The following is a 9,135-nucleotide window of genomic DNA, read 5'->3' as shown; positions in this document are numbered from 1 at the left end:
ATTAAAATTATGTTTTTTTCAAACATATTAAAATTATGTTGAATTGGTAAACCAATATATTTTGAAAAAATACTTTCATTAAGATAAATAAATAAAATATCATTCACCGTTTAAAGTGATTAAAATATCATTCACCTTTTAAAATAATTAATATTCATAAATTATGTAATAATTTTTACAAAAAAAAATTGTTAACATATGTTAAATTTTAATATTTAGAACTATATGTTATCTATTTAGTTCTTTTTTAAATGACAGCAATATATAATTATAAATTATTATATACAAAATAATAAAAAAAATTATATTTATAAACGTGCGTGTTAAAATCTAGTACATCTTATATTACATTTAGAGAAGTCCTGGATGAAGGGTTTACTGTTATATTAAATAGTTTCGGGCCAAAAAGACTGTAATATTTTACTGTAGTCTAGCTGTTTTTACCTGATTTCTCCTTCATAACGTCATAGGTTCGAACTTTCATCCTACCCATATTTATAATGTTTTTAACATATTAATTATTGGCCTTAAATATTTTAGGTTTGAGGTCCATCAATCTTCAACCTTGGCCCTGACGACATTATATTCATATTAAGAAGGTTTCTTTTATTGTGCCTTAAATTAAACTAGTGGTATTCCGGCGCTACGCGCCGGGTTCCTATATTTTATTCTTACATGAATTTACAATTCATAAACTTAGTAAAGAAAATATGTTCAAAAATATGAAAATATTTTGGAAGAGAATGATATTTTTTTCGTTCAATTTGATAGTGGTTAGCGAATGTAGTGCATTACTTTGTTTTGAAGTTGCTTAGTTTAAAGTAGAATAGAATACATGGTTTTGACTAATCGATTCAATAAAAGTAGAATAAATAGCCGATAGTTGTGACAAAGCTAATTTAGTTGGAATTTAATATGAAGTAAAGTTGATGTTTTATTCAGAGAACATACTTATACAGTTAAGTACCAATGATAGATTATTGAAATCAATGATAGATTGTTGTGTATTGAGCCTATAGATGTAGACTTGGAGTGTGCACCGTGGATTCGCTCCTGAAGGTCTTGTTTAGTGTGAAAACTCAAAAGAAAGAAGTGGTTGTTAATAATTATTTGGTTATTTTGTGTGAGTTCAAATTTAAAATCAGTATAAGGTGTTATAGCTATGTCTTATAGATGGTGAATTTAAGTTATCGATTTTCTTGACTTCTTGTAACATTTTGTTTAGAGGATCATTTATTCAAAAGGTTTGTTTTTTTGGATGAATGTTTGTTTACGTTAGATTGTTAATTTTTATCAGAATTATCTCTAATAATTTTTATTTAGTGTGGATTTGTAAGAGAGCATTATATTATATGTTTTTAATTGACGTTACATTTTATTAATAATATAACTATTATTTACCTTTTGTTCAGGATTCTTATGTTTTAATTAAGCAGCGATATTTGTACTATTTATTTCAAAGTTTTCTTAGGGTGCTTAGTTTTTAAACCAATTGATCATATAATGAAGCTTCTGCTAATTTAACTTATATTTGTTTAATCATTTCTTTTTTTTTTTCTGTAGACGTTGGATGAATTATATAGACTGTATTTTTATATATCTAGTTACGTAATGAACTGGGATGGTAGGAGAGTTATAATATAGTCCTTAGTTGGGGATTAGGGACACATGAGCATTGCTTGTAGATATACGAATTTAAAAAATATTAATTTCTGGTGCATTTGATATTGTTGATATAGAATTTAGAAACCTGAAATATGAATTTTATGAGTGCATGTTTGATGGAAAACCTCTGGTTTATGCTATTCGGTTAGGAGACCCCACACTTGTACGTCAAGTAAAGGCATTTCCGACTCCCCTCGAGCCTATCTCTAAAGATTCTTACTAATGCAAGCGATGCAATAATTATTATTTTTTCTGTAAATTGTTTTAGTGTTTTTGTATGTATGGATGACGGAGAAGTTAATGTCTATTATGGTGGAAGCTTAAACTGAAACTTTATAGGAGAACTCAATACATAAGGGAGAAATAATCTTTGACCCAAAAAAAGGGAGAAATAATCATTCTTAAAAAAGGTAAAGACTGGAAATGTTTTTTGCTCATCTTTGAGAAATGTAAAGGACAAACTGTTCCGGTCTTTTAAAGTAGTAATAATTGTTGCATAGATGGTTCATGTTGAGTATGTCACAACTTGGTGGGTTTGGAGCCTTCCCATGTTGGTTAGATATCGGGTCTTCATAGGAGTACTATAGACACTTAGACATAAACTCACACACACTTAGACGAAAGAAGTTTGTGTGATTCAAACCTCATCGGTGGAGCGTTACTTATCACCAATCTGTGAATACTTGCTCTGAAAATTCTTCTGAGTTTGCCATCGAGGATTATAGGAGGGTGCAAGACTTGCAGATGGATGACTTGGTATGTGGTAGGAGCTGTTCTGCTCTCCATATTTCCCTCCAAAGAAGACGCAGATGAGCTCTGCATTATACTACATTTTATAAGACTTGCAAGTGCTGGCTTGTTCGAACGTACTAATGAAGGCTACATGACTACAGAACTTATAAATCCAAGACATGTGGATGTTTATTGTTAAAAGGATTTGCATTGATAAAAGAAATAACAACCACCACGTCACTGAGTATTTTTTTTCAAAAAAAGGGAAATAGATGCTTATTGTTAGGTTCTCACAGGGGACTCATTCTACACGTGCTTTCTTCGGGGTATTCTTTCCAGAATAACTTGTTCTTTCGCTGCTGCTAAACGCCCGGGAAGTGAAACATCAGATGTAGTTGCTTGCTCTGCAACTTTGCAAGTGTTAGCAAGTCTTGCATATGATCCTGGTGTGTCAGCTTCAGGGACTTGTACACCTTCCTGTTATCAACATAACAAAGTCTGTCACCATTTCTTTTTATAACCAGTAAATTCACATTAGGAGAAGTTACTAATACTCACAGCAAAGGTTGGCATAGGTGCAAGCTCTCGTGCAGGAAATATGAGGGAAATGGTAAAGGTTTGGTGGTTTGCAGTAAAATTGAAGTCTTTTAATCTGAGCTGGAAGGTATAGGTACTCCCAACAATATCAGCCAGTGATCGAGGCAGGTCAGTGTCAACCTGAGCATTAACATATCCCCTGCAAACCAGTCAAACCCATTATATATGAATCACTTTGCACAAATAATAATAGACGCTGATATTTAGAGGTTTATTATAGGTCATACCACAATATGTGCAGCCTCAGAAGCTTCAATGCCAGTCAGTTTAGTCACCTTCGTATCAAAGCCAAGGAAAGCCGATGTGCCAGTGTCGTCTAACACAAAAAGTATCACCCTGTACCTGTCGTAAGGGAAAGAATATTTGGTTTTTGCTTCCAATACACAGAAATTGAAAGTTCAAAATTACTTACCTGAGTTCAGCCACAGCATTAGTTTATTGCAGGCGACACATGTGAAGAAAGATTCCTCTCGGACGAGTTTCTTTGACCACCCGAAGCAGCCAATGTAACACCAACCCTCATCTTTCTGAATCGCAGTCACTACAGAGAAACTCAATGATCTGTCAAGTTTAGGAGAAGAACACAATTCTGAATTATATTCTCAAAGAGTCCTAAATTTGAATATAACAGACTTTACCTGAGGATCAGCAGTGATAATAAAACATTTAAAAAGCTACATTTGTCTTCTGCCCTGGGTTTTAAATAGCGATTCCGAGGATTGTGCTTGTGGAGAAGAGGTACAGAAAGTTTTCAAATACTCGTAGAGCCGTCAAACCATAGATGCTTTCGACGTGAATCTTTTGAACGACGTTGAAGTGAACAACTGAGGTTGCATCATTCACTACTCCTTCTCCAAGGACTAAGCTGTATAGCAATGGAGTCTCATCTTGATGGAGAATATGTAATGTTAACATGGATATTGTAAAATCTTGTAAACATACAAGCTTGAGAAGAAGGAATCTCAGGACAGAGATACTCTTTTCAAAAATCAAGAACCTGTAGAGTGCAAACAGTATCACTTGATGAGAATATGCTTCGGATGGCTGAATCAAGAAAAGAAAACATTCACTCTCAAAACCATCTAAAACAATAAGATAAAAAAATAAAATAAATGCTGCAGATAAAAGACAATATAAGGTCTCACCAAGATAGTCTCGAGCAGTCAATCCCTTGAATCCCAACTTGGAAGACAGCCACCAAGTGCCTGGTTCAGATGATGATTTAAAGTTTGCATCATCATGGTCGTCAGTCAAGGCATACAAGTTTGAAGAATGTAAAAAAGATTTTTTACCAAACAAAATAATGGTAGTAGAGATGAAAACACCAATCACACCAAAGGACAGGATGGTTAAAAAGCTGTAAAAAAGGTTTGAGTTGATGTGGGATGCGAAGAGGTCGATTGAATGAATGCTTCCCAGTGGAAATGGTGTGGTGGGTTAATCATGCAAAAACTCAGAGTCAATCATGGATTAATGGAAGTTTGAGACCCTACGGAGGAGATCGGAACGGCGATTTAGTTTCTGAAGTTTTCATCGGGCAGTCTACATAGGTCGCTAGCAAAGAAGAATAAACCTAAAATTAGTGAGCTTGTCATAATATTTCAAAGGTTTGGGCTTATCATAATGTTTCAAGAGGCCCAGTCATAAGCTGTAAAAATAGCCCAGTCCAAATAGCGGATGAGATAACCGGAATAGAAAAAATAAATTCAGACGACGCAGTTGGTTTGGTTTGGCGACACGTGGCGAAAAAAGCCCCACTCTTCTTGAGGATGTGGAGGAAGGAGGAGAGAGTATACTCTCCTTTTATTGAGTACTAGGGATTAACCCGGGCTACGCCCGGGATTTTTATTTTTTTCTAATTTAAGTTGTTAATTTATTTATATTTAGGTTATGATATATATTTATATAAATGTTAAGATGCATGTCATAATTAAAATTTATTTTTAAATTTTAACATGTTAAATTAACATATTTTTTACTATTTAAATATTTTTTGTAATTTTGTTGGCTATCTAATTATCATATTTAGCAAAACTATCTCTTGAGTGTTAACATAAATGTTTTAGATATTAAATTAAACTGTAGAGTATTTTCGGATCGACCACATGCTCAACAATCAATCGATCCGTAAAAAGATGGTCGATCTCCTTGGCCAGGTAAGTACAATTTTAGCAAAAATATCTTTGATTTTCAGATATTAAGTATATAACTATTATTTTAAATATTGTTTTAATTGTATTTTTTGATCAAATTATTGTATTATAATGTTTATGTAAATATTTTTGTGATATTTGAATTTGTGTTGTTCGTATACTTAATCTAGATGATATTGATGTTTAACAATTTATTGTTTTCTGGAAATAGAAAATAATGATATATCAAAACGTATCTAATACTTGTTAAATGATAGTATAATGTAAATTATATCCATTATTTGAAAATAACCATTTGTTGTTTTTTATTTTCTTTTTTAAATCAGAAATTATTTTTATTTAAAAACATTATTCAAATATAATATAATAGTTTAAGTTTGGAAGATTAATCTATATATATAAATTATGTATATTTTTTAAAAAAATAATTTAAGATATTATATATTGAGTAACTGAGTAAAAGCTGAATTTCTTATCTTGAAAATCAAATATTTATATTTTTGTCTTCATGTTATACTCACCAATCCATCATTGATATTTATAACTCAGTATGTTTTTAAAATAACTTAGTTTTAAGTAATAAACGAATTTAATAATTAAATTCATCACCTATAATGTTATATAAACTATATTTGAAAACTCTCTAAAATTATATTTTAAGCATAATATTACTATTATTTAATTCAAGTTATTTTAAGCATAATATATGCTAAACTAACTTCAATTATATTTACAATAGGACCATCCTAAACATGTTAATAAACCAAAAACAATACTAAACCAACATGAACCAATACCTGATTCGGCGTGGAATGAAGTGTTTCGGGATAAATGCTTGAATGGTTATTAACTGTAATAGTTTGATCATGAAATAGTTAGTATGAATATTAACAATAAAATGATGGATTAGATTAATTTAAATTTGTAAGAATACCTTGAGTCTATGAAAAGCAATTCAATTCCCATGAATAAGTTTGGCTTTTGGAAGTTGTGGGTTTCCCAACAATGAATTCACCTAACAAAAAGTTCGTTGTTATAAAAAATCTCCTTCAAAGTCATTAAGGGTTTTTGAGACGGCAATAGTTGATGGTAGAACCATTTTTTTGCTCGAGTGCTTTGAAGTTTTCCTTGATAGTGTGAGGTTGATATTGATGGAATAATGAGTTTTATATGGACTTTCTTGACTCCCTCTGTTTCAAAATACATGAAGTTTTAGGTTGGGACACAAATATTAAAAAACTTGTTTTTATCTAAAAAGTATCACTAAAATATAAATTAAAAATTATTCAACCAATCACAAAACATACTACAAAATATAATTGGTTACACAGTTTTTGACAAAGTTAAAAGATACCTTGAAATATGAAAACATCATCTATTTTGAAACATCAAAAACTCTCTAAAACATCATCTATTTTGAAACGGAGGGAGTACATTTTAATTTTTGTTTTGTTTAATGTGGTATTTTCATTTTTATATAATTTACTACCATTTTAAGATATATGTACATTTAAGATAGATGTTTAAATCTTAATGTATTTTTTCTATTTTTTTTAAATGTTTATTTCCATTTCTTATATTTTTTATTTACGTAATATCTATATTTTATATTTTAAAATAGATATTTAAATCTTAATGTACTTTTTCCTTTTTTTGTAAATTGTGTATTTACTTATATTATATATTTTACATTTTAAGATAGATGTTTAATGCTTAATGAACTTTTTCCATTTTTTTTAGAAAAATTATGTATTTACTTATTATTATATATATAATTCATATATTATAGATTTAAATATTTACTTATTATTTATTTTCCTGTATATGTATTTCCATTTCTTGTACTTTTTATTTACTTAATATCTTTATTTTACTTTTAAAGATAGATGTTAAAATCTTAATGTACGTTTTCCATTTTTTAAAAAAGTATATTTCTATTTGTTATACTTTCTATTTACGTAATATCTATATTTTAAATTTTAAGATATATTTTTAAATCTTAATGTAATTTTCCATTTTTTAAATTGGGTATTTACTTATATTATATATTTACTTATTATTTATTTTTATTTATATTGTGTATTTCTATTTCTTATACTTTCTATTTACTAATAATTTTATATTTTAAGATAGATTTACATTTTAAGATAGATGTTTAAATACTAATGTACTTTTTTTATTTTTTTTTAAATTGTGTATTTCCTTTTGTTATATTTTCTATTTGCGTAATATCTATATTTTATATTTTAAGATAGATGTTTAAATCTTAATATAATTTTTTCCATTATTTTTAAGTTGTGTATTTCTTTTTCTTATACTTTCTATTTACTTAGTATCTATATTTTACATTTTAAGATAGATGTTTAATATTTAATGTACTCTTTCCATTTTTTTAAAATTGTGCATTTACTTATTATTGTATATATAATTCGTATATTTATATATTTATAATATTTACTTATTATTTATTTTTCTATATATTATGTATTTCTCTTTCTTATACTTTATATTTTATTAATATCTATATTTTATATTTTAAGATAGATGTTTAAATCTTAATGTATTTTTTCATTTTTAATGTAAAACGGCAATGTTTTATAGAAAAACTTGGACAAATAGTCAAATAGTTATATTTATGTTTTTTTTTTATAAAATGGTAATGTTACATTATGGAGATAAACTGTTTTTTTTAGTGAAAAATAGTAATTTTACATATGTTTAATGTAGTTTTTCCATTTTTTTCATGTTGTATGTTTACATATTATTTTTATTTTTAAATGTAAAATGGTAATCATACATATGTTTAATGTAGTATTTCCATTTTTTATGATGTATGTTTACATATTATTTATTATTTTTGAAATTATATATAATGTTTTTTTTTACAAAATAGTAATGTTACATTATGCACATAAGCCGTCTTTTTTTAGTGAAAGATGGTAATCTTACATATGTTTAATGTTTACATATTATTTTTTTAAAATAAAAATGTAAAATGGTAATTTTACATATGTTTAATGTAGTATTTCCATTTTTTATGTTGTATGTTTACATATATTTATTATTTTTGAAATTATATATAATGTTTTTTTTTATAAAACGGTAATGTTACATTATGAAGATAATCCGTCTTTTTTTAAGTGAAAAATGGTAGTCTTACATATGTTTAATGTAGTTTTTCTATTTTTTATGCTGTATGTTTACATGTTATTTATAATTTTTGAAAATTAGTAATATTAAAATATAAAACTATATTTTATGCCACGTGTCATCTTTCGGGAGAAGTTTTTTTTGCTGATGTGGACGCTCTATGGAGCTTCAAAAGGTCCCTTTTATTAGTAAGGATTTTTATTTTTAAATAATGGATGTAATTTACATTATACTATCATTTAACAAGTATTAGATACGTTTTGATATATCATTATTTTCTATTTCCAGAAAACAATAAATTGTTAAACATCAATATCATCAAGGTTAAGTATACGAACAAAACAAATTCAAACATCACAAAAAAATATTTACATAAATATTATAATACAATAATTTAATCAAAAAATACAATTCAAAACGAGAATATTCAAAAGAATAGTTATATACTTAATATTTGAAAATCAAAGATATTTTTGCTAAAATTGTACTTACCTGGCCAAGGAGATCGACCATCTTTTTACGGATCGATCGATTGTTAAGCATGTGATCGATCCGAAAATACTCTGCAGTTTAATTAAATATCTAAAACATTTATTCCAACACTCAACAGATGGTTTTGCTAAATATGATAATTAGATAGCCAACAAAATTACAAAAAAATATTGGTGAGTTTTTGAAGTCCCATAGGGCGTCCACATCAGCGGAAAAAACTTCTTTTAAAAGATGACATGTGGCATTAACAAAAATTAAAAAATAAATATACATATAAAAAAAATAAATAATAAGTAAATCTATAATATAAGAAATAGAAATATTACATTAAACAATAATAAGTAAA

The 9,135-nt window shown here is 27.7% G+C and overlaps 1 long non-coding RNA gene across 9 annotated transcripts; it reads right to left on the bottom strand.

The window, feature by feature from the left end:
* Positions 1–1,214: 1,214 nt before the first annotated feature.
* On the bottom strand, positions 1,215–4,789 carry LOC103874177. Of its 9 annotated transcripts, XR_634133.3 has the most exons (8): positions 4,287–4,785; positions 4,140–4,199; positions 3,937–3,991; positions 3,633–3,859; positions 3,407–3,555; positions 3,222–3,336; positions 2,956–3,133; positions 2,515–2,874 (listed from the first exon to the last, which is right to left on the bottom strand). It is a non-coding gene; the product is annotated as an uncharacterized LOC103874177 (long non-coding RNA). The 9 variants fall into 9 exon arrangements; XR_004448626.1 differs by adding an exon at positions 1,215–2,481 and having other exon boundaries at positions 2,692–2,874; positions 3,633–3,991; positions 4,140–4,783; XR_634128.3 differs by having other exon boundaries at positions 3,633–4,038; positions 4,287–4,789.
* Positions 4,790–9,135: the final 4,346 nt, after the last annotated feature.

The sequence above is a fragment of the Brassica rapa genome, chromosome A06, assembly GCF_000309985.2.
Source record: "Brassica rapa cultivar Chiifu-401-42 chromosome A06, CAAS_Brap_v3.01, whole genome shotgun sequence".
NCBI classification, from domain to species: domain Eukaryota; kingdom Viridiplantae; phylum Streptophyta; class Magnoliopsida; order Brassicales; family Brassicaceae; genus Brassica; species Brassica rapa.
This window is presented reverse-complemented; position numbering and strand designations above follow the sequence as displayed.